We start from the raw sequence: 22,777 nt of genomic DNA, 5'->3' as shown, positions 1-22,777 counted from the left end.
GGGAGGATTGTTGGAGCAATGTCTTTAAGTAGGGCAGAGAGAAGATCTTGTGCATAAAATGGAGGGGTTGGTTTTCACTCAGGCACAAATAGTTTCTGTACCAGGAGGAGAGGCAAGGTGTATGGGCATGGATACAGGTAGGTAGATGGATGTGTAGATGAAAACACATGAATGTTCTTTTTAGATTGCTGTATTCTCAGCAAAACAAAAACAGAGAGAGAGAGGATGGGGCAATTAAGGGTAATATGCAACATCAAGTATTGCTGTGAAATGGCAAAGAAGCCACAGAAGGACAGTCTGGGGCAATGTAATATAACAGGTTAGGGTATTTGTGAGTTTCACATCTGGTATTGCAAGTGAATTCTAAGATTAACCATTACAGAGCTTCCATTTTGGTTCCAGATTCTCTCTAAATGAGTATACTTATATTTCTTTATTTAAATTTCTTACATCTTAACTTTCATATTAAGGAATATTTTTAAGTGTACTATCTGATTAGGGTTTTTTGTCTTTTATGTGCTCACATGATTAGCTTTCACAGTCTTTTACCTTAGAATTTTTTTTGTTTTAATGGTCACATCGTTCCTTACAATTCTTTTGCAAATAATATACAAAGCATTAGAACAACTTATTAACTGGAAAGTAAAAGGGTAGAAACAGTTAATTGTATCAGGTCTCTTTTATATGCTAATAGCACCAATGAAAACAGCATCCCTCAGTTATGTAAAATGTGTTAATGAACTTTGATATAAGATGCAGATCTGTAAAACCAATAGCCAGCTGGTTTCTAGTGAAGGAAGAAAAGCAAACAAATTCATAAAGCACATTTTTGTCAAGTCATCCATTCCTAGAATTGCTTAAGGACTTTGCCTAATCAGAGTGATTTATTATGTATTTGAAAGTTTGCTGCTTAATATTTGCCCTTTTGTGTGAAACCTAAATTTATCTTCATTATTAAAGTATGTAGTCAAAGCTAGAGCATTATACAGTTAACTTCAGGAGAAGCAACTCTTCTTGTGGGTCACCTCTTAGTGGTAGCACAGTGACTGTGCTTGGACCACTACTCTGTGAAGTGATCAGGCTGTGAGTGTTACAGTTGTTTCCCTGCATGTTAAAACTCTTACGTTTAGTAGTGGGTTGAGTAGTTTTGGTGCGGTTAACTTGCTTCTTTTGCATTCTGGGACGCCGATCAGGAGCTTCTTGATAATAATTGCCTTGGTTGTGTACAGGAAGATCACACAGCCCATTCTGCAGAATTAGCACTTTGTTGTGGACTGACAGTAATCCTGCAGATGGCTTGGGTTAAAGCTCATACTTTAACAGAAAAATCATGTGTACAGCAAAGCTTTTCCCTGGAAGTACAGAACTGGAAGCTGTCGCCTGATTCCATTGTAGCAATATGCTGACAGATAAAGAACTAGCAGACAGATAAAAATATATGCGTTTTGAGAGATTGGTAGGTAAATCGTACAATGAAAATGACACATCAAGTTCTGGACCAAAGGAAAATTCTATGCAACAGTAGCCATGAACAGTCTTCTCAGGGGCCCTGGTACTTGAGGTGGCATAGACACACCGAATGACTTATTAAACATTTGGTCAGTGTCACCTAGGAGCCATATATACTATTAATTGGCAATACAGGTACCATTTTAAATCATCTCCTAGTAACTACCAGATAAAGAGCCACACTTACAGAAGGCAAAAACAGAAGATAGATTACTTAATAAGTGGCCCGATATATATATAACCAGCTTGCTCAACCTCCAGTAAACACCAGAATGAGACTAATGATAACAGAAAGAATTAGTTAAGTACAAGGGCAAACATCTGAGACTAGTGATGATTGACAAATAAACACTGTAATAGGCTATCAAATTCTTTCTTAAAGATAGGCTCCATCTGTCTGAAATTGAAATGTAGTCCTTTTCCTGCAAGTGGAGAATGATCTAATTTTCAGAAGGTCTGCCCTGTAGCCCTGGCTTTATAATTAGCAAATGATAAAGCAGTCTTAAGGACTTTTCTTATTAGACTAGAAGATAAATTCAGTTAAACTTTTTTTCTGGAACTTGGCAAAAAAAAAGTTTCTAAAAAGTGCATGAAGATCTTTGCTCTTATTCAATTTTGAGTATACAGTCGTCTTACTCTTATAATTTCAGTAATTACTTAAAATTTATGAAGAATGGTTGCCCCAGATATTTAAAAAGGAATTTTAAGGTTTATCTATACTCTCCTGCTTTGGTATTAGAGGTCGGTTTTGTGTTTAAAAATATAGTAGGACTTTCTTCCTCTTTTCATATTTCAGGGACCTTCTTAATTCAGATTTATATGCTGGTAATAATGTCAGTTAATAGTCTGAGCTACATATTACGGAGCTTTCTTTATTCATAGATACATATATACATAGGTTTAGACTATTTCCTAGTGAAGGTTCTCACCATCCATCTTTAACTGACAAGAGGTATTTGTAGTTAACATGGATTATTTTCATATAAACAAGTGTTTAAGGATATTTGAAATTACTTGGACTCTACTACTGATTTACTTAGCATGTCACAGAATAAAAGTTAAATTTTTACTTGGCTTCTCAATTTTAAATTTGGATTAATGATGTCTGTATTAACTGGTGAACCCTGTACCAGATGCTTCATACAGTTTTTGGTTTAGATGATATTTTGATGAATTTAGTTTTCTGGCTGGCCATTTATTTCTTAGGGTTCTAAGTACTTAGGGTCTTTAGTCCCAGCCCAGTAGTTCTAAGAAGTATTAAAATTAATGTTCAAGATGTCACTCTGTAGTTATATGAATTGTTAACACTGAATGTTAACATGATAAAATAATCAAAGTTATTTAAGTCAAATTTAATTTCTAGTCTCTTCTGCTTTCTGCCTATCCCCTAAAAGTTTTGATAAAATAAAAAGATAAGCTCATTTAATGTCACTTTGCCACATGATACAAATTAAGTGGCATTGCGATGATGCCTATAACATATTGCAGAAGGAATGTTAGTGGTGATCACAGGGAGTCCAGAATGGAGCGAAGTCCTGGGGCTGAAGCATCTCTAATACAAATCTGCTGGCCAGACATCTGGAGTAGGAACTGAAAGGAAGTTCCTGGGGTCTGGCAGGGGATTTATCCCCAAGTGTCTTCTAGTCCTTTGATGTTGATTTGGGGGAGGGAGGAGGAGAAGCAACTATAAAGAAAAGTGAAAAGAGACCAGGGTGTGTGGATTTATGTGGTTATTTTTGGTTGGTAATCATGATACTTCCATAAGGAATGTTGAGGACTCTAGTATCTCAAAGGAAAGGCTCTTCAAAGGGAATAATTATGAACAGTTTCTCTGTAGCAACTTATTTGAAACTGGGACCAAAATAGCAAAATAATATTTTGAATTTATTATGTGTTTTGTTATAATAATTTGAAAGCAGTTGCTTTGATAGTGTTAGATAGTAATATATCATTCAACAACTAATTTTAAAAGCGATTCTGCCAGGCCCTATGCAAGATATTTGATATTCACTGATAAGCAAAAATATGGACTGTTCTTATGAAGTTTACAGTTAATCACACTCAGAAATATTTGATCACAAACTGAGGTGACATTTAGGAAAAGAACATCAGTCAGTGAGTGCATTTGACAAAAGACCTTGATATGGTCATGGTGGACAGGGTGTCTTAGGGAAGGCTGCCCTAATCAATGAAGGAAGAGTAGGAATTAATTTAGCATTGGGAAGGGCATTCCAGATTGAGAGAACAGCAAACAGTGTAGCAAAAGGGAGTGTCATGTATTTGAAGAACTGAAATTAGGCCAGTGGGATTAGAGGTGCAGAGCACAAGCATGAAGTAAGGTCAGTGTGGCCAGATTGTGGAGGTCCTTGTCAGCCATGGTCTTTGGCATTGGGTCTTTGTTTCTTTGTTTTTTGGTTGTTATTTATTTTTAAGCATTTTATTGTGGAAAATATCAAACATATACAGAAGAGACCAGTATAATCTCAGTATACTCATCATCCAGCTTTAATCCATCCTTGGCCAATCTTATTTTATCTGTATTTTCACCCATTTGATTATAGTTATGATTTTAAAAGTAATAGGAAGTATTTGAAGCATTTTAATAAAAGGAAGGGTGGGTGGAAAATTTGACCATATTTTTGTTTTGAAAGGTAATTTTGGCTGCAGAATGGAGAATAGATTGGAGTGGGGAGAGTACACATATTGAAAGACCAGTCAGGCAATTTACTGTAGTTGTCCTTTCAAGTAAATACCTTGCATCAGGTAGTGGCAGTGGGGCGGAGAGAAGTGGACATATTTCAAAGATGTAGAGACCCCTCGGGCTTGATAACAGGTTGGATACAGGGGTGAAGGAGAGGGAGAAGGTGGCTCTCGTGACTACTAGTTTCTGACTTGAATCCAGGATGATTGGTGGCGATGCAGTGTGAACACCAAACACAAGAAGAAAAGAGGCAAATGATTTTGCCATCTTATCTTCCCCTCAAACTTCCAATTCTTTTCCTTTTTTCCAGATTATAGGACAATGTGGCTCTTCTCAGTAAAGCCAAGGAACTAAGCTGAACTGTGCTCTCCTAACCCTTCTTTGGAGCAAAGGGTACACATGTTGGGTTCAAAGAACACCCTGGAGACATAGAATGGTGCCAAGACGGTAGCAAAACCAAATTTATCCATTAGGGCAGGTGCAAGTTGTCGGAAGTATTCTATGGATAATCTATTTGGATTTTGAGGAGTCACCAGTTCTTAAAAATAAGCCACAAAAAATATGTACACTTTGTAAATATTGTGTTTCAGGGCCTCTTTTAACTGTTTCTTTTCTTTTTACTCTTTCAGGTAATAGAATTATAGTAAACTGCCCCTGGTTAACCTCAGACTTGTCTCCAAGATTATGAGTGTTATGTATTTTAGCACAGGCACCTGTATTAGTCATTTCAGAAAGAAGTCAGGATTAGAGTCTCCCATCTTTGGAGTCTCTCTACCAGCTAGCTGCTTAATACTGCACAAGGTTCCCAAGATGACCCTCTGAGCATCCGCCCAGCTCATAGCTAACGTTAACCTTCTGTAGGAATTTAAAAATTTTTGCCATTCTGAAGTAACATGATAAATAAATGATTTTAAGTAAAAGGAATCACTTTATATCATTATATTGGTTTTTCTCAAAGAGACCTTTACTGGCTCTCTCTTTGATACAGCTCTCCCAAGTCATACACTGTCACATCATGCTCTTTCATTTTCTTTCTAGCAGTTATTAATGCCTGATATCACCTTACTTGACTCCCCTCCTCTCCACTGACTCTTATGAGATCAGTGGTCTTTACTGTCTTGCTCACGAGTGTAGCTCTAAGCTCTAGTTCCTAGACAAGAGTCGGACACATATATATTCCCAAGAAATAGTTTTTGAATCAATAAATGATGTCAGTATATAAATATATTTCTACCTTTCCTTCATTTACCAGATAATTCCTGTTGTTTTAATTTAGTTTAAAATAATCACATAAGTGTGCTTTGTCAACCAGTAAATTATTTAGTAGTTAATGCGTATTAAAATGCACATCGAAGTGTAACTACGCATTATGGTTTATAAAACAGACGTTGCTTACATGGTATTATGTTTAGAAATTTTACTTTTGAATTTTTAAAAACTACTGGTTTTTTCATGTTAGAATAATTTTTTTTCAGAATGATGAAAGACAAGATATCAGGGTGCTTTTTTGCAAATCTCTTTCAGTAAATAACATCGAAGATATGAGTAAACTTTAATTACCACTAATAAAAAGTCAAGATGGAGAGATCATTATATTTTTCTTTGGCTATTAGCTTTTGAGGTGTGGGACTATACTCATGTTATATATAGTGATTTTTATCAGTTGCATGCAACCTGTAAATGTGGTAGAAATCATTTTGCAAGAAATTTGTAGAATTACATTATAAACATATTTCTATACTAAGTTCCCTCTATATCCATTATTCAACTAATGATGTTATAGATTGTGACACAATAATCATTTGTCTTGAGCCTCAAAGAATGGGTAGGATTTATGTATTGATTCCCTGTTGTTTAGTTTTAGTGACTATCATTAAGTTTTTTTGGTTTGTTTTTTTTTTAGAAATTGTTAGTAGTAACAATACAAGTATTTTAAAATACAAATATATATTTTTAAGTTTCTACAGAAAGGAAACAACAGGTGGAACTGCTGTTGGGAATATTGGAAATGATGCGGGAGTTTTTTTCAGTGCTAGAGAACAAAGGAGTTGGGCTTCTGGATGAGAGCAGAACCTTAATAAGTTTATCAAAATCAGTTATATTTGCAGTGATTGACAAATCAGTCAATTTAAGAACTATTACTATGTCCTGTGCCAGTCTTGTTTTCTGACTTTTTATGGTCATGTAAAACATGTTTCTTTATTCTTGATGTCCAACAGAAGTGGATCAAAGCAGACTTTGTAATATAATTTGACAGCAATAGAAGATACCAGCAGAAAAATTCATGATCTAAAACAAGGTGTGGTGAAGTTTAGTTTTACTTGGGAGCTTGACTCAATGTGGTTAGCTAGCAGGTAGCTTCCTTGTTTAGTTTCCCAAGGACGAAGCTGAGAACAGATATTGGGAGACCATCGGGAATCTCTCTGCCACATTTCTCTTCTTCCTTTCCTTCCTGCTTTCCTTCAGCTGCCCCACCATTACACCCACCCACAAATCAAATGTAGATTATAAAGTTACTTTGACCGGAGGCAGGGATGTAGGGTGAGTGAAGTGATAGGAGTGAAAATTAACTGTCAGGGTGGGTTTACAAGGTTATAGGACAGTGGCAGAATCAGTACTGGGCTTTGAATAGGTGTTTATTCCCATTGTGGGGATGATTGTGGGCGTAGGAACGATTTTTATGGCATTTCAAAAGATTGATAGCTAGACTAATTTTGAACTGGACATGTGAATGTTATAAATGTGCAATTACTAAAAATATGTGCTGATCAGAACTCTCACCTAGCCCTGTATACATCTATTTTGGGCCCTCTTTTCCCACTGCCAAGACACTCTAATCTCCCATAACTGCTGAGTTTGCTTCTGACCCTTAAATGACAAGTCTGCTTTCCTCACTCCTTTTAATGGTCTAGGATAACAATTCAGTTATTTTTCAACACTGTGGGTAGGTGAGAAGTTAAGTCTGCTCTTTGTGTTTTTATTTCCCTTTGATTATTTGCCAACTTTGGCTAATTTATTTTGTGTTCCTATCTTCCTCTAGTGGAAGTGAGGAAATGGCCATTACTTGTTAACTTGCAAAGGGACCCAAGTAACTAACTCTTTACTTTCTTGAGGTAAGTATGTGAATCTGGAGGATTTTCCAAGCTATGTTGGCTTAGTGAACACTGGGATGGCTGCTAGCATGTAATGCAGCTCATAAACCAGCTATAAACATCTGTCAGCTTTCGGTTACCCAAAAAAGTAGAGAAGGTGATATTCTTGCTGGTTTGAGTATTGTGATTGTTACTGTATATACGGAGCATGTTTTGCAAATTTAAACCATGTACTATAGAACTAAAGCTACAAGGAGCGTAATTTGCTCTTTATTTAGATACAGACTCCCAAGATTCTCATTATGAGTTTTAGCTAATGGTGGATAGTGCTCTAGCAGTCAAAAAGAGTCAGGGGTGTCATGGAAAGAACATGGTGGTAGAGTCAGGTCTGTAGTTCAGGTCTGAGTTACCCTCTTTAAACCACAGTTTCTTCAAGTGTAAAATGGAAATACGTCCACTAGCTTCGTCTAAATTTTAGCTTTATTATGAGAATTAAGTTAGATTATATTTACATGCATAGCACTTAGGACATTCTAAATTGTTATAGAAATATTAGTTATAACTGTTATTAATAATTCTATGAGCTGAAATTGAGCCTTTAACTGATCCTTTAATCTAGCACACTAGCATTTTAAGATATATCCAGTACCTTTTAAAAATATTTTAATACTTTTTAAAATAGACTATTTTTTAGAGCTATTTTAGGTTTACAGCAAAATTGAATGGAAAGTACCAAGAGTGGCCATATACCCTCTGCCCCACACTATCATATCAGCATTCCCCGCCAGAGTGGTACATGTGTTACAATCAGTGATCCTACATTGGCACATCATTATCACGCAAAGTCCATATTTTACATTAGGATTCAATCTTGGTAGTGTGCATTTTGTGAATTCTGACAAATGTATAATGACATGTATCTACCATTATGGTATCAGAATAGTTTCACTGCTCTAAAAATCCCCTGAGCTCTGCCTATTCATCTCTCCCCACAACCCTTTTAACTATCTCCATAGTTTTGCCTTTTCCATAATGTCATATGGTTGGAATCATACAGTAGTATGAAGCCTTTTCAGATTAGCTTCTTTCACTTAGTAACATATATTTTAGGTCCCTCTTTGTTATTTCATGGCTTGATAGCTCATTTCTTTTTAGTGCGGAATAATATTCCATTGTTTGGATATAGCACAGTTTATTTATCTGTTCACCTACTGAAGGTTGTTTTTAATTTTGGCAATTATGAATAAAGCTGCTATAAACGTTCATGTGAGGTTGTGTGGACATAAGTTTTCGACTCCTTTTGGTAAATACAAGGAGCAGCATGATTGCTGAATCATATGGTATGTTTAGTTTTGTAAGGAACCACCAAGCTGTCTTCTAAAGTGATTGTACCATTTTGCATTCCCACCAGCAATGAATGAGAGTTTGTTTCTCCACATCCTCGCCAGCATTTGATGTCAATGTTCTGAATTTTGACCATTCTAATAGGTGTGTACTGATACCTCTTTGCTGTTTTGATTTGCAATTCCCTAATGACATCACGATTGAGCACCTTTTCATATGCTTATTTGCCATCTGTATATCTACTTTGCTGAGGTGTCTGTTCAGGTCTTTTGCTCGTTTTTAAATTCAGGTGTTCATTTTCTTACTATGAGTTTTAAGAGTTCTTTGTAAGTCCTTTATCAGATATGTCTTTTTTTTATTTATTTAAAAAGTGAAAAATTTTTTTCCATTACAGTTGACATTCAGTCTTGACGTGGCTTTGTTATATCTTTACTTATAGGAGTTCTGTTCAACTATCTTGAGGTGGTTCTCAAGGGTGGTGGTTCTGTAATTTAATTGTAATTTTGATGCGGTCATGGAAGAGGTGAGCACAGTATTTACCTATTCCGCTATCTTGACCTGAACTCCCAGGTATGACTTTTGCAAATGTTTTCTTCCAGTCTGTGGCTTTTCTTCTCATTCTCTTGATATCCAGTACATTTTTACTTAATTTCTGGGAGAAAAAGTCTAGTTAGTTGCGTTTTCTGGGGAGTGTTGAAGGAAGGAAGGAAGGAAGGAAGGAAGGAAGGAAGGAAGGAAGGAAGGAAGGAAGGAAGGAAGGAAGGAAAAGAAATTGGAGTTTAATATTTCTCATTCCTACTGTTGAGGCATTCTGCCTGCCTTTTGAAGTTAGATAATTATTTGGACATTCTTAAAACTAGTTTTAACTCTCTACACCCACTAAGGTGGCTATAATAATAAAAAAAAAAAAGTGGAAAATAACAAGTGTTAGTGAGGACATAGAGAAATTGAATACCTTGTATATTGCTGGTGGGAATATCAAATGGTTCCTGTGGAATCAGCTTGTTGGTTCCTCAAAAAGTTGAACATAGAATTATGTTTTGCCCAACAATTCCGTTTGTAGGTATATACCCAAAAGAATTGAAAACAGGTACTCAAATATTTGTGCACAAATGTTTAACGTTATTCATGATAGCCAAAAATAGAAACAACCAAATGTCCATCAATGAATAAATAGATAAATTGTAGTTTATACATTCAATGGACTATTATTAGCCATAAAAAGTAATGAAGTACGGATACATGTTACAATGTGGAGAATCTCAGAAACGTGAAAGAAGCCAGACATTTTGTTCACATATCATCTAATTCTGTTTGTATGTAATATGCAAAATAGGTAAATCTGTAGATGCAAAAAGATTGATAGTTAGTAGGTGTTAGAGGTGGGGGGCTTGGGATGAGAAGAAACTGCTTAATGGACATGAGGTTTTATTTTGGGACGATAAAAGTGTTTTGGAACTAGAAATGGTGGTTTCACAACATTGTGAATGTACTAAATGCCACTGAATTGTTCACGTTAAAACAGCTATTTTTATGTTGTGTATTTCACCTCATTTTTCTTAAAGCTAGTTTTAAGATTACTGTAATTTTTAAAAAGTATTCTCTCATAAGTTTTCAATTTAGAGTGGCTTGTTATTAAATAGCAAATTATAATTCATTATAATTTCATGGGTAAAAAGGCTTTGTTTTCTACATACTTCATTGGGTGGATGTTCTGAGGTTATTTCATTCTCCAGATGCTCTGAAGTACAGCTGAGAGATAAATTTAGGATCAAATTGCTAACAGCTTTAGAGGCACTGCAAATATGTGGCCAAATTAATTGTTCAGGAAAGATGCTTTTCCAGAGTATAGCAGAGTAATTTTGCCCTCTTAATGGTTCAGAAAAAGGAATGTCAAGAGCAATTTATAATTTTTGTTTACTTTAAGGAAAGAAGTTATGAGATCTTGCATTTAAAATATATGGAACAGATCAGCTAAAAATTTAAAAATTTCAGTGGAAGAGATGTTCCAGGAATGGGCAGTTGGCCACAAAATCTAGCTCTTTTTAAGGGTTAGCTAAAAAGAAAGAGGAAAACGTGATAGGACTAAGGGCTTTTTTTAGTGACTGATAAAAGAACACATATATGTAGTCTAGAAATAGACTGCCTGATATTATGTTTTAAGATACATTTATACAGCAAATTCTCATTTGTAGGGAATTTGAGTAGTATAATGACAATATCTTTATACGTGCTTTGTAGAAGATTCAGAATTGTTCTTTATTTCAGTGAATTCTTAAAATTAGTTGTAGTTTTGAATAGGTAATACATTTACATGGTTCAAAATTCAGAAGGCACAGGTGAGATATAGTCAGAATTCCCCTTCCCATACTCGTCTCCCCAGTCAATCAATTTCCTTTCCTATAGACAACTAGCATTGTCAGCTTCTTATGATTTCTGTAACAGATGTTTGATTATATACGATTTACTTATATTAATTTTCTATAGAGTTGGAATAATTAAAACATCTTGGTCTATAATGAACCATCTCCCGCCACATTTACTTATGTTTATTTTGAATCTTAGAGCAATTGTTTGTCTTCAAGTAAAGAACTCTCAGCAAAGAATTGTCAGTCTTACTAAATGCAGTCGCTACCTAGTTTTCGCTGTGATTTCTAGTGATACTCTCCATCTTCCTAAATAGAGTAAAAGTATAATTTGTAGTAGAATAAAAGTTTTACAGATAGATTTAATTTGCGAAATATAGTACTTGAAATTACATAAAAGTATTTTCCCTATAAAGTACTCTTCCCATCCTAATTTTCTCCTATATAATTAAATATTTGGCTTATTTCTAGTACACCATATATGTTTGGCCCCTTTTTTGTTCTCATTTTTGTAAGAATTATAAGCCAGAGTTCACACAAACATGGTCAGAATTGCAAAAGAACAGTTGTTTGTGACTTGAATGCCCCCTGCTAGTACTACTTCTCTGCCCTTCCCCCGCCCCTTAATGCATGGTTTTCCTGTACATCTATCTGCTTGTGGCTATAGCTGTGATGTAACCTATAATGGTTTATAGAATATTGGTGTAAGTTTAAAATTTCTCTTTTACTTTTGGAATTTCCTCGTAATCATTTGATTGAACTTATGTATGGAATGAATATTATTTTAGTAGTAACCTATAAAAATTTGGTGTGACTAATTTGAAATAATAAGCTGTAGAATAGTTAGGACCTCCGTTATAACAGTAACAAAAAAGAATAAACAGAAATGTGTAAATTTTTAAAATGTTACTGAGAGGACTTAAATAAATGGGAAAATGTACCATATTCTTAGGAAGGTTCAACATCATAAAATGTAAATTCTTGCTAAATTAATCTATAAATTTAACTTGATCCTTGTAGAAATTACAAGTTGTTTTCTTTAAACTACTCAAGCAATTTCTAAAGTTTAAGTAGATAAGCAAACATGAAAGAATAGTCAGATTCTGAAAAAGAAGAGTGAAGGGTAGGAGTGGTGATGTCTAGTCCAATTAAACCATGTTGCAAAGCTATGGTGCTTAAAATAGAATCCTGGTAAACTGGGTCATGAGTAGGCAAGTGAATCAATAGAACAGAATAGATGGTCCAGAAATAGACATCAATGTGTATAGATTTCATCTAGAAAAAAGCATAGTTGGATTCTTTCCTCATGTTTATACCAGATACTTTGCATTGTAGATAGGAAATATAAACATTTGAAAAACAAAACTGTAAAAGAACAAAAATTAGGTAATTTCATTACTATCTTGGATTAGAACATTTGAATTATGCTATCTAATTCAAGTCATAAAATAGATTCGAAGGACCTATGTAAGTGGAAAGTTAAACCTTGTTAATGGATTAGAAGACATTACATTTCTCCCCAAGTTAATGTTAGCTTCATATTACTAATCAAAATCCTAGTAGTTTTTTTTTTAATGGGCTCATTCCAAAAAATATCCGGATGCACAAAGGACTAAAAATAACCAAGACATTAAAAAAAAAAAAACAGACTTTTATTATGAAAAGTTTTAAAGCTGTACAAAAGTAGGCTGGATAGTATAATGAACCTCTTTGCATTCCTCACTCAGTTTCAGTTATCAACACTTGGTCGCTTTTGTTTCATATATATCCCTAACCATTTCTCCAACTCCTGTATTATCTTGGATCAAATCTGAGACGTCATATAGTGATTTCATTCAAAAATTTTCAGCAAATACTTCTAAAAGAGAACACTCTCTTTAAAAAACCACGATATCGTAATCTTGCCCTGAGAAATTGATAAGGGAAAGGTAAAACAAATGATATTTTACCTTCAATTTACCATTATTTTCCAAATAAATGAGTTAATATATATCAAGCATGCTTCAATCTATTAGTTTATATTGATAATCTAAAACAAAACAAAACCGGTAACTAATGAAGGAAGCCAATGAACCAGCTCATTAATTTGGGAATAATGGTAAATCGAGGGAAAAATAGCAGTCATGTACTTGATGATTCAGTCCATTGCAGTTTTTCGTATTGGCCTATTTGACCAGTAGGAGCCAATTCAAGTTGACTTCTTAGCCCTTTCGGTATAACCCTAGAGATTGTTGATAGCTTCCTTAACAGCTGGTATAACAAGTTGTTTCAGATTTGTTTGTACATTTCCTAGCTCAGTCATAAAATTAGCTGTATCAGAAATGAAAGTATAGTATTCCGCAGAAAGAATCAGTTTACATTCTACAGATATTAATAAGGGAATATTATTAACAATTTTAAGACAGTAAGTTGATACTTGAAATGAACAAATTTCTTCAAAGCTAAGAACTACCAGTGCTCACTCAAAAAGATAGATAAACTTGTACTTACTATAGAAATTGAATTTATAGTTAAAAACTTTTCCACAAAGAAAGCTTGAGGCCCAGATGGCTTCATTGATGAATTCTAACTGATATTTAAAAAAGAAATAAAATCCTACACTAACTCTTCTAGAAAATAAAAAAAGAGGTAGCAATTGTCAGACATTACAAGAAAACTCTGGATCATTCTCTTCATGAACATAGTAATCAAAATCCTTAACTAGAGGAGAGAAGAAAATAGTGTAGATGATAAAGACTTTGTTTATCTCTCTGGCAACCAAGTCAAAGTTGTGACGGAAACAAGGAACAGCAGCAAGGAAAAATCCCAGGGATCTAGATGACTAAGCCATACAACTAGGGAGAAATCCATGAAAGCACCCTGCAATGGCAGAATGTAGGATGGGGTAAGGACATGGGGCTGCCCAGTCTTGAGGGGCTGAGTAGGGCAGAGGCTGCGGCAATGGCAGAAACCTCTTAAAGGGGCCACATCCATGAGCGGATTTTTGTGGTGATGGACCTGCTCACTCTGAGCACCAGTGCTCTTTTGGCTTTGCACAGGGAGCACGAGAGACTTACAGGGAGATACTGTCGGAGTCAGGGTCAGGGGGAGACTTGCTCTGTACAAAAGTGCTTGCAGTATTCACTGTTCTTTGTTGAGCCCTCCCCGCTCCCAGTGTGCTGACGCAGCACTTCCACAGCTCAAATGGTCATCAAACTGGGTAACAAGTCACTCCGCCTAGAGGATTCCCTGAAACCCCGCCTAGCCCAACTTGTGGCCCCACCCAAACCACATCCAGGTATATCCTCAGTGAGTCAGGAACACCTTGCTGAGCAGTGCCTAGATTCACACTGGGGGCAGCTGGCCTCGGTTTTTAGTGTGGCCTTTTGAGGCAACTATAAGCACAGCATCTGTGGATTGCTTGCTGAATCTTAACAGGGGGCTCTGGAGGGGTAGAGGCTTGGGCTAAATTTGGCCTGCAGGTGAACCCCTCTTAGGACTGTGCCATTGGACACCTACTTCACAAGTCCACACTAATAAGACCGGGAGACTTAGGAGCTTTGCTTTAGTACATAGAAACAGAAACAGAAAGGCAGCCAAAATGGGAAGACGAAGAAGCAGAAACCATATGAGAGAACAAAACAGAGATCCAGATATAGTGGAGTCAAGTAATCTAACAGATGCAGAGTTCAAAACACTTGTTATAAAAATGCTCAGTGAACTTTTGGGAAGTGTAGAGAACTGCAGCAAAGAGGTAAAAATGAAGGTGGAAATTATGACAGAACCAGTCTGAAATGGAGAACACATTATCTGAGATGAGAAGTATATTAAATGGAATAAACAAAGGAATAAACAAAATGAATAAGGAAGAGGATCACACGCCCTATCTAGAGGACAGGAAAGGCACTCAGGACATTCAAACGGAATGGCAAGAAAAAGGAGGTCAAAACTATAAAGATGATTTAAGGAGGATATGGGACCCTGTTAAGGCTCCAAATATTCGTCTGATCGGTGTAAGTGAAGAAAATCAAGATGTTGAACATCTGTTTGAAGAAATAATGATGGAAACTTTCCTAACCTGGTGAAGGAAATGGCCATAAAACCCCAGGAAGCTTAAGAAAATTCCAAAAATCAGGGATCCAAAGGGGCCCACACCAAGGCACATAATAATTAAAATTCCAAAGGTTAAATACAAAGAAAGAATATCAAAAGCAGCAAGAGAAAAACAAATAATTACATATAAGGGAATACCCATACGACTGGCAGCTGATTTCTCAAGAGAGACTATCAGGACAGAAGGACTTGGCAAAAAATATTCAACAGGATGAAGACCCAGGATCTACAACCAAGAAAAATTTTTCCAGCAAAGCTATCATTTATAGTTGAAGGACAAATAAAGAGCTTCCCAGACAAATAAGCTAAAGGAATTTATCACCACAAGACCGTATTACAGGAAATGTTGGAGGGACTTCCTTAAGAAGAAAAAACATGTATCAAAAACAAATAATGATGATAACTACATTCCTGTCAATACATGCCTTAAATGAAAAAGAGATGGAGTGGCTAAAAGGATAAGGAAACAAGACCCCCTCTTTTGAAAAGGAAGGAAATGGAGAATGATATTGCTGTAATGAACCTAAAAGGTATTTAAGTCAGACAAAGATAAACACTATGTGATTTCACTTCTATGCGGAATCTAAGGAATAAAAAGAACAAAGTAATCAAAAACAGACTCACAAATATAGTGGACAGTTTGGTGACGGACAGAAGGAATGGGTGTTTGGGGGGCTGTGAGAATGGGATGAAGGATTAAAGAAGTATAAATTAGGAGCTGACCGATGGTCACGGAGATGGGAAGTATGGCATAGGAAATGCAGTTAGCATTAATACATTGGTTAGGTGGAGGGTCAGGGGAGGGAAGAGCAATTGGAGGGCTCGTTTTACAAACTATATAGATGTCTAACCAATGTGCCATATACTTGAAACTAATTAAAATTTAGAGAAAAGTTATAATGATGCTCAATGAACATAAATGAAGAATAGATGAACTCAGAACTTTAACAGATTAAAAAAACATAAAACTGGAAATGGAAATTATAAAAAGAAACCACTCAGAAATGAAGACACATTATCTGAGATGAGTATATTAGAGGAAATCGACAGAGTGGATAAAGAAGATGATTGAATCACCTATACAGAGGATGAGGGCGCCAAGGACACTCAATCAGAATGGCAAGAAAAAAGAAGCCAAGACTATAATAATAACTTAAGAAGCCTACGGGACGCAATTAAATGTAAAAATATCTATGTCATAGAGGTACCTAAAGGAAAACAAGAAGCTGAAGAGCTATTTGAAGAAATAATTATGGCGAATTTCCTTCACCTGGTGAAGGAAATAGACATAAAACCCCAGGAAGCTCAGAGAGTCCCAAAAAAGATGAACCCAAAGAGGCCCACACCAAGACACATCATAATTAAAATGCCAGAGGTTAAACAGAATCTTAAAAACAGCAGGAGAAAAGCAGTTAGTTACCTACAAGGGAGCGCCCATAATACTGGCAACTGATTTCTCAAAAGAAACTATGCAGGACATACGGGCTTCGCACAAAATATTAAATGTGATGAAAATTCAGGACCTACAACCAAGAATACTTTATCCAGCAAAGTTATCATTTAGAGTTGAAGGACAGATAAAGAGCTTCCCAGACAAAGATAAGCTAAAGGAATTTATCAACACCAAACCAATATTACAGGAAATGTTGGAGGAACTTACTTTAAGAAGAAAAAACATATATCAAAAACAAAGAATTGTAATAACTACATTCCCATCAACAGCTACTTCAAATGGAAAAGAACTAAGTGCTCCAACAAAAAAGGTGGCGAATGGATAAGAAAACAAGACCGCTACATATGCCTTCTACAAGAGACTCACTTCAGATTAAAAGATACACACTAGAAGGAAGGGGATGGAAAAAGATACTACCTTGATGGACCTAGAGGGTATTGTGCTGAATGAAATAAGTCAGAGAAAGACAAATGTCGCATGATTTCATGTACATGTGGAATCTAAAGAACAACAAAAGTGGGTATAAACTCAGATACAGAAAATATTTTGAGGGCTACTAGATAGGAGTGGTTGGGGTGGTAAGGTGAAAAAGGGCAAAGATATTAAGAAGTACAAATGCATAGTTACAAAATAGATATAGAGATAAAAATGTAGCGTAAGGAAAATAATTCACAATGTTGTAAGGGGGAAGAGGAGTACTAGATATAGTGGGGTGATCACTTTGTGAGTTACAGATCTCTAATCACTATGATGTACAACAAACATTGTATGCCAATTGTAATTGAAAAAATCATTGAATTGTACAATATAAATACGAGCAACTAATTATTATATTTCAATAAAGTGGGAGGAAAACCCTTCACTAAATATTAACAACTTGAAAAATGCAAAAAGAATAATACATCTTGACTAACTGAGTTTATTCTAGAAATGTGAAGCTGATTTAACATTTGAAAAGCAATCATAGTAATTTACCACATTAACAGACTTAGAAAAAGCATGTCCTATCAATAGATTCAGAAGAAGCATATGACAAAATCTAGCATCCATTTATTATAAAAGGCCTTAGTGAATTAGGAATAGAAAGGAACTTCCTCTTCATGGTAAAGGGCATCAACTCAAAGTAGCTAACATATTTATTATTGAAGGAGTAAATACATTCCCCTAAGAATGGGAACAAAATAAGGATGTCTGCTCTCACCACTTCTGTTTAACATTGTTCTTGAAGGCTCAGTAATTCAATTAAGACCAAAAAAAAAGATATATAAATTAGAGCAGAAGTAAAACTGTCTCTTTGCATATGACTTGATCATCTACGTAGAAAATCCTAAGGAATCTATCAAAAAGCTACTAGAACAATTAAGCAAATTTAGTATAGGCTCAGAGTATAAGATCAGTATACAGAAATCATTTGACTTTCTGTATACAGGCAATTAACAGAAATTGAAATTTTAAAAGTATTGTTTAAATAGCATCAAAAGATAGTGGACAGATTGGCAAACGGTGACTCATTTTTGTAAGTAAGTTTTTATTGAAACACAGCCATGTTCATTGGTTTACATATTGTGTTGTCTATGACTGCTTCCATGCTACAGTCGCAGAATGGAATAGTTGCAGCATAGGGTAAAGTACACAAAGATGAAAGTGTTTACTGTCTGACCCTTTACAGAAAGAGTTTGCTGACCCCTAATATACAAGAGCTTTATAACCTCTAGATAGGGGAGGATTTCTTAAACAAGAAACCGAAAACACTAACCATAGGGGAAAAAAATTGTCATCAAAATTAACAACTTATTTTCATCAGAAGATACCCAAGAATGAATGAAACGATCTCAAGAAATAATATATAACAAAAATTATAAACAACTACTACAAATCAGAAAAAGACAACAGAGTAAAAAAAAATGGACCCTAGACTTGTCTGATCAAGCTCTTGATAAAAGATGAAACCCAAATGGCCAGAAACATTTTTTTTTAAGTACTTAACTTTATTAATAATCAAAGAAATGCAAAGTAAGACTTCTAGTCAAGATAGCATAGTAGGTAGACACTGCTCACCTCTTCTCACGGCCACTTCATAATTCAACTAAACTACAGAACAGTCATCATTGGGAGTCTGGTGCTGTGGACATCTGGAGACAGCAATAACAACTCACCACACTACCCACATGGGGAATTGCAGCAATATTTGGTTGCGGATAGAAGGGTGAAATCAGAACCAAGACTTCCTGAATGGGGATGCCAATGCTGCCCCTGACTTTCTGTGGGCATGGAATGGGGCACGTTGGCAGGACGTGAAATAAGGGAGGCCTCCTTCATTATGTTTGTTTCTTTCCTACACACAGTTCATGGAAGCTATGTTTACAAATTCGATCAGATCTTAAGGCTGTACGTACCCTGTTTTCTGGCAGATTTCTGAACTGAGGTTAATCAGAACAAGTGTGCAAGGAGGCAGCCTGTATTACTTATGCTGTTTAAGAGTGATATAGTGAAGCTTTGTCCTCTGCCTGTCTATGCCATGTGATCCAAAACAGGGATGTGTATTAAAATAACAGACAGTAGAGTCTTCCCATTATGATGATGTGAGTTTCAAAAAAAAATGGCATTGAATAACTCATTGGGAGTACAAACACTTACCATTGATATTAACAAAACTAGACTATTAAAAATGGTGTAGCATGCTTTTTTCCAAAAAACTTAGAAAACGAAACTCTATAACTAGAAATCTTTAATGATTACTTTGTTATTGACAGAGAAATCCATGGATAAACAAGCCTTACATGTATTTAATGTTACTTTAATTTTCAGTGTATTACGAAATTATCAGATTAAATGACATAAAAAGTAAAAAAGAAAGAAAGAAAGAAAAACTGCAAAATAAAGCCACAGTGAAATACCATTAAACACCAGAGGAAATGTAAATTGGCACAGCCATTATGGAGAACAGTATGACGATTCCTCAAAACTTTGAACTACCGCATGATCCAGCAATCTCATTTCTGGGTATATTGGAAGGAAATGAAATCAGTACGTCAAAAAGATAATGTTCATTGCAGCATTATTTAATATAACCAATACATAGAAACAACCTAAGTGTCTCTCAGTGGTTGAACTGATAAAATGTGGTATGTGTGGGCACACACACACATAAATATTTTTCACTTATAAAAAAGAAGGAAATCGTGCTATTTTCAACATGATGGATAATCCTTGAGGGCATTATGCTAAGTGAATAAGTCAAACAGAGAAAGACATACTGTATGATCTCACTTCTTTGTAGAATCGAAAAAGTTATACTCAAACAGTAGAATGGTAGTTACCAGAGACTGAGGAGTGGACGAAATGGGGAGATGTTAGTTTTTAAGAGTACACACTTGAGGTTATAAGATGAATAAGTTCTGGAGACCTAACATACATTATGGTGATAGTTTAAATACTGCATTGTATACTTGAAATTAAATGTTCTCACCACACATACAAAAAAATGGCGAATAACCGAGGAAAAAAATGGCATAGGTGATAGAGGCTCTGTTCATCCCTCTGGCGACCAAATCAAAGTTGTGACAGAAACAAGGGGCAATAACAAGGAAAAATCACCTGGGATCTAGATGAACAATCCATACAACTAGGGAGAGATCCACAAAAGCATCCTGCAACAGCAGAAGGAAGGACGGGGCAAGGACATGAGGCTGCTCAGTCGTGAGTGGCTGAGTGAGATGGAGGCTGCAGCAGCGGCATGAGCCTCTTAAAGAGGCTGCATCTGCAAGCGGATTTTCAAGGTGACGGACCTGCTTGCTCTGAGGACCCATGCTAATTTCGGCTGTGCAGCAGGGGGCACCAGGGACTTACAGGGAAGCATTGTCGGAGTGAGGACTTAGGTGAGATTCACTTTGTACAGAAGTGCCAGCAGTATTAACTATTCCCTGTCGAGCCCTCCCCCATACCAGTGCACAGACTCAGTGCCACCATAGCCATGATGTCATCAAACTGGATAACAGAGGTCGCTCCACCCAGAGGATGCCCTAGGTGAGTATAAATCCCCTCCCCCAGCCTGGGCCCCCATGCAAGCCACATCCAGGTGTATACTCAGCAAGTCAGGTGCTTCTTGCTGAGCAGAGCCAAGACTCACACTGGGGTGGGGGGGCGGCTGGCCTCAGTTTCTGATGTGGCCTTTTGCAGCAACAGTAAACAGCATCTGTGAATTGCTTGCTAAATCTTAACAGTTGGCACAGGCTGGAGCTAAGTTTGGCCTGCAACTGAACCCCTCTCATGACTGTGCCACTGGACACCTACTTTACAAATCCACACTAATAAAACCGGTAGACCGAGGAGCTTTGCATAGCACATAGAAACAGACACGGAAAGGCAGACAAAATGGAAAAACAAAGAAGCAGAAACTACATGAGAGAACAGAACAGAGATCCAGATATAATGGAGTCAAGCAATTAAGATGCCCAATCAACTTTTGAGAAGTGTAGATGAATTCAACAAAGAGATAAAAAACATAAAAATGGAAGTTATAAAAGGGAACCAGTCTGAAATGGAGAACATGTTATATGAGATGAGAAGTATATTAAATGGAATAAACAAAGTGAATAAAGAAAAGGATCAAAAGTCTACTGCCGTGCTACCCTGAACAAGTCCGATCCCATTTGATCTCATAAGCTAAGCAGGGTCAGGCCTGGTTAGTACTTAGATGGGAGACCACCTAGGAAAACCAGGTGCTGTAGGCGTAAAAAATAAGGGATTGTAAAGTGTCAAGGTTCTTGCAATCTGTAAGGTCAATCAAGGGTAGCCGCGCCTAGAAAAAAAAAACAAAAAACAAAAAAACTAATGTCCTATTTAGAGGATGAGAAAGCCAAGGACACGCAGTCAGCATGACAAGAGAGAAGAGACCAAGATTATAAAAATAATTTAAGGAGCATATGGAACACTATTAAGGGTCCAAATATCCATTTGATTGGCATAACTGAAGAAAATCAAGATGTTGAATGGCTGTTTGAAGAAATAATGATGGGAAACTTCCGTAACCTGGTGAAGGAGATGGACGTAAAACCCCAGGAAGCTCAGAGAATTCCAAAAATCAAGGATCCAAAGAGGCCCACACCAAGACACCTCATAATTAAATGCCAAAGGTTAAATACAAAGAATATTAAAAGCAGCAGGAGAAAAACAGATAGTTACTTATAAGGGAACACCCATATGACTGGCAGCTGATTTCTCAGGAGAGACTATGCAGGACAGAAGGGTTTGGCAAAAAATATGCAAAAGGATGAAGACCCAGGATCTACAACCAGCAAAGCTATCATTTAGAGCTGCAGGACAAATAAAGAGCTTCCCAACCAAAAATAAGCTAAAGAAATTCATCACCACCAAGCCCCTATTACAGGATATGTTGAGGGGACTTTTTTAAGAAGAAAAAAACATGTATCAAAAACAGGAATAAAGAATGGTAACAACTACATTCCTATCAATAAGTACCTCATATGGAAAAGAGTTAAGTGCTCCAACCAAAAGTGGATGAATGGAAAGGAAAACAAGACCCCTACGTGTTGCCTATAAGAGACTCACTTCAGATTAAAAGACAGACTAAAAGGAAGGGGATGGAAAAACATATTGCTTTGATGGACCTAGAAGGTATTTAAGTCGGATAGAGAAAGATAAACACTATGTGATTTCACTTCTATAAAGAATCTAAGGAATAAAAAGAACAAAGTAATCAAAAACAGACTCACAAATATAGTGGACAATTTGATGATGGAAAGAGGGGAGGGGTGTGTGGGGGGCTGTGAGAATGGGGTGAAGGATTAAAGAAGTACAAATTAGTAGCCGATGTATGGACACAAGGATGGGGGAGTACGGCATAGGTAATGCAGTTAGAATGAATACGTTGGCTAGGTGGAGGGTCAGGGGAGGGACACAGCAACTGGGGGGTGAATTGTTTTACAAACTATATTGATGTCTCACCAATGTACTGTATACTTGAAACTAATTAAAATTAAAAATCTCTCTCTAGACATCAGTTTTCTTAGTTTTAAAATGAGGTGGCCCAAATTATTTCTAAAACCCTACTAACATTAACATTCTATTGTTCTAAATCTACACAGGTGTTATATGTCTAGAATTTTTGGTTAGTAATTCCACTTCTTTTAGAATCTATTTTTTCAATACTACATACTGCACCAGCCTTATCTTCTAGTTCTGTCCTCACAGGAGCTTC

General features: G+C 36.2%; 1 protein-coding gene and 1 pseudogene across 1 annotated transcript in view; both read left to right on the top strand.

Moving 5' to 3' along the window:
* The window catches only part of NUDT3 (nudix hydrolase 3), a 99,096-nt gene that overhangs the window by 16,804 nt on the left and 59,515 nt on the right, over window positions 1–22,777 (top strand). The window lies entirely within an intron of this gene.
* On the top strand, window positions 21,172–21,290 carry LOC118606842 (annotated as a pseudogene).

This window comes from Rousettus aegyptiacus, unplaced genomic scaffold, assembly GCF_014176215.1.
Source record: "Rousettus aegyptiacus isolate mRouAeg1 unplaced genomic scaffold, mRouAeg1.p scaffold_m13_p_1, whole genome shotgun sequence".
Classification (NCBI taxonomy): Eukaryota; Metazoa; Chordata; class Mammalia; order Chiroptera; family Pteropodidae; genus Rousettus; species Rousettus aegyptiacus.
This window is presented reverse-complemented; position numbering and strand designations above follow the sequence as displayed.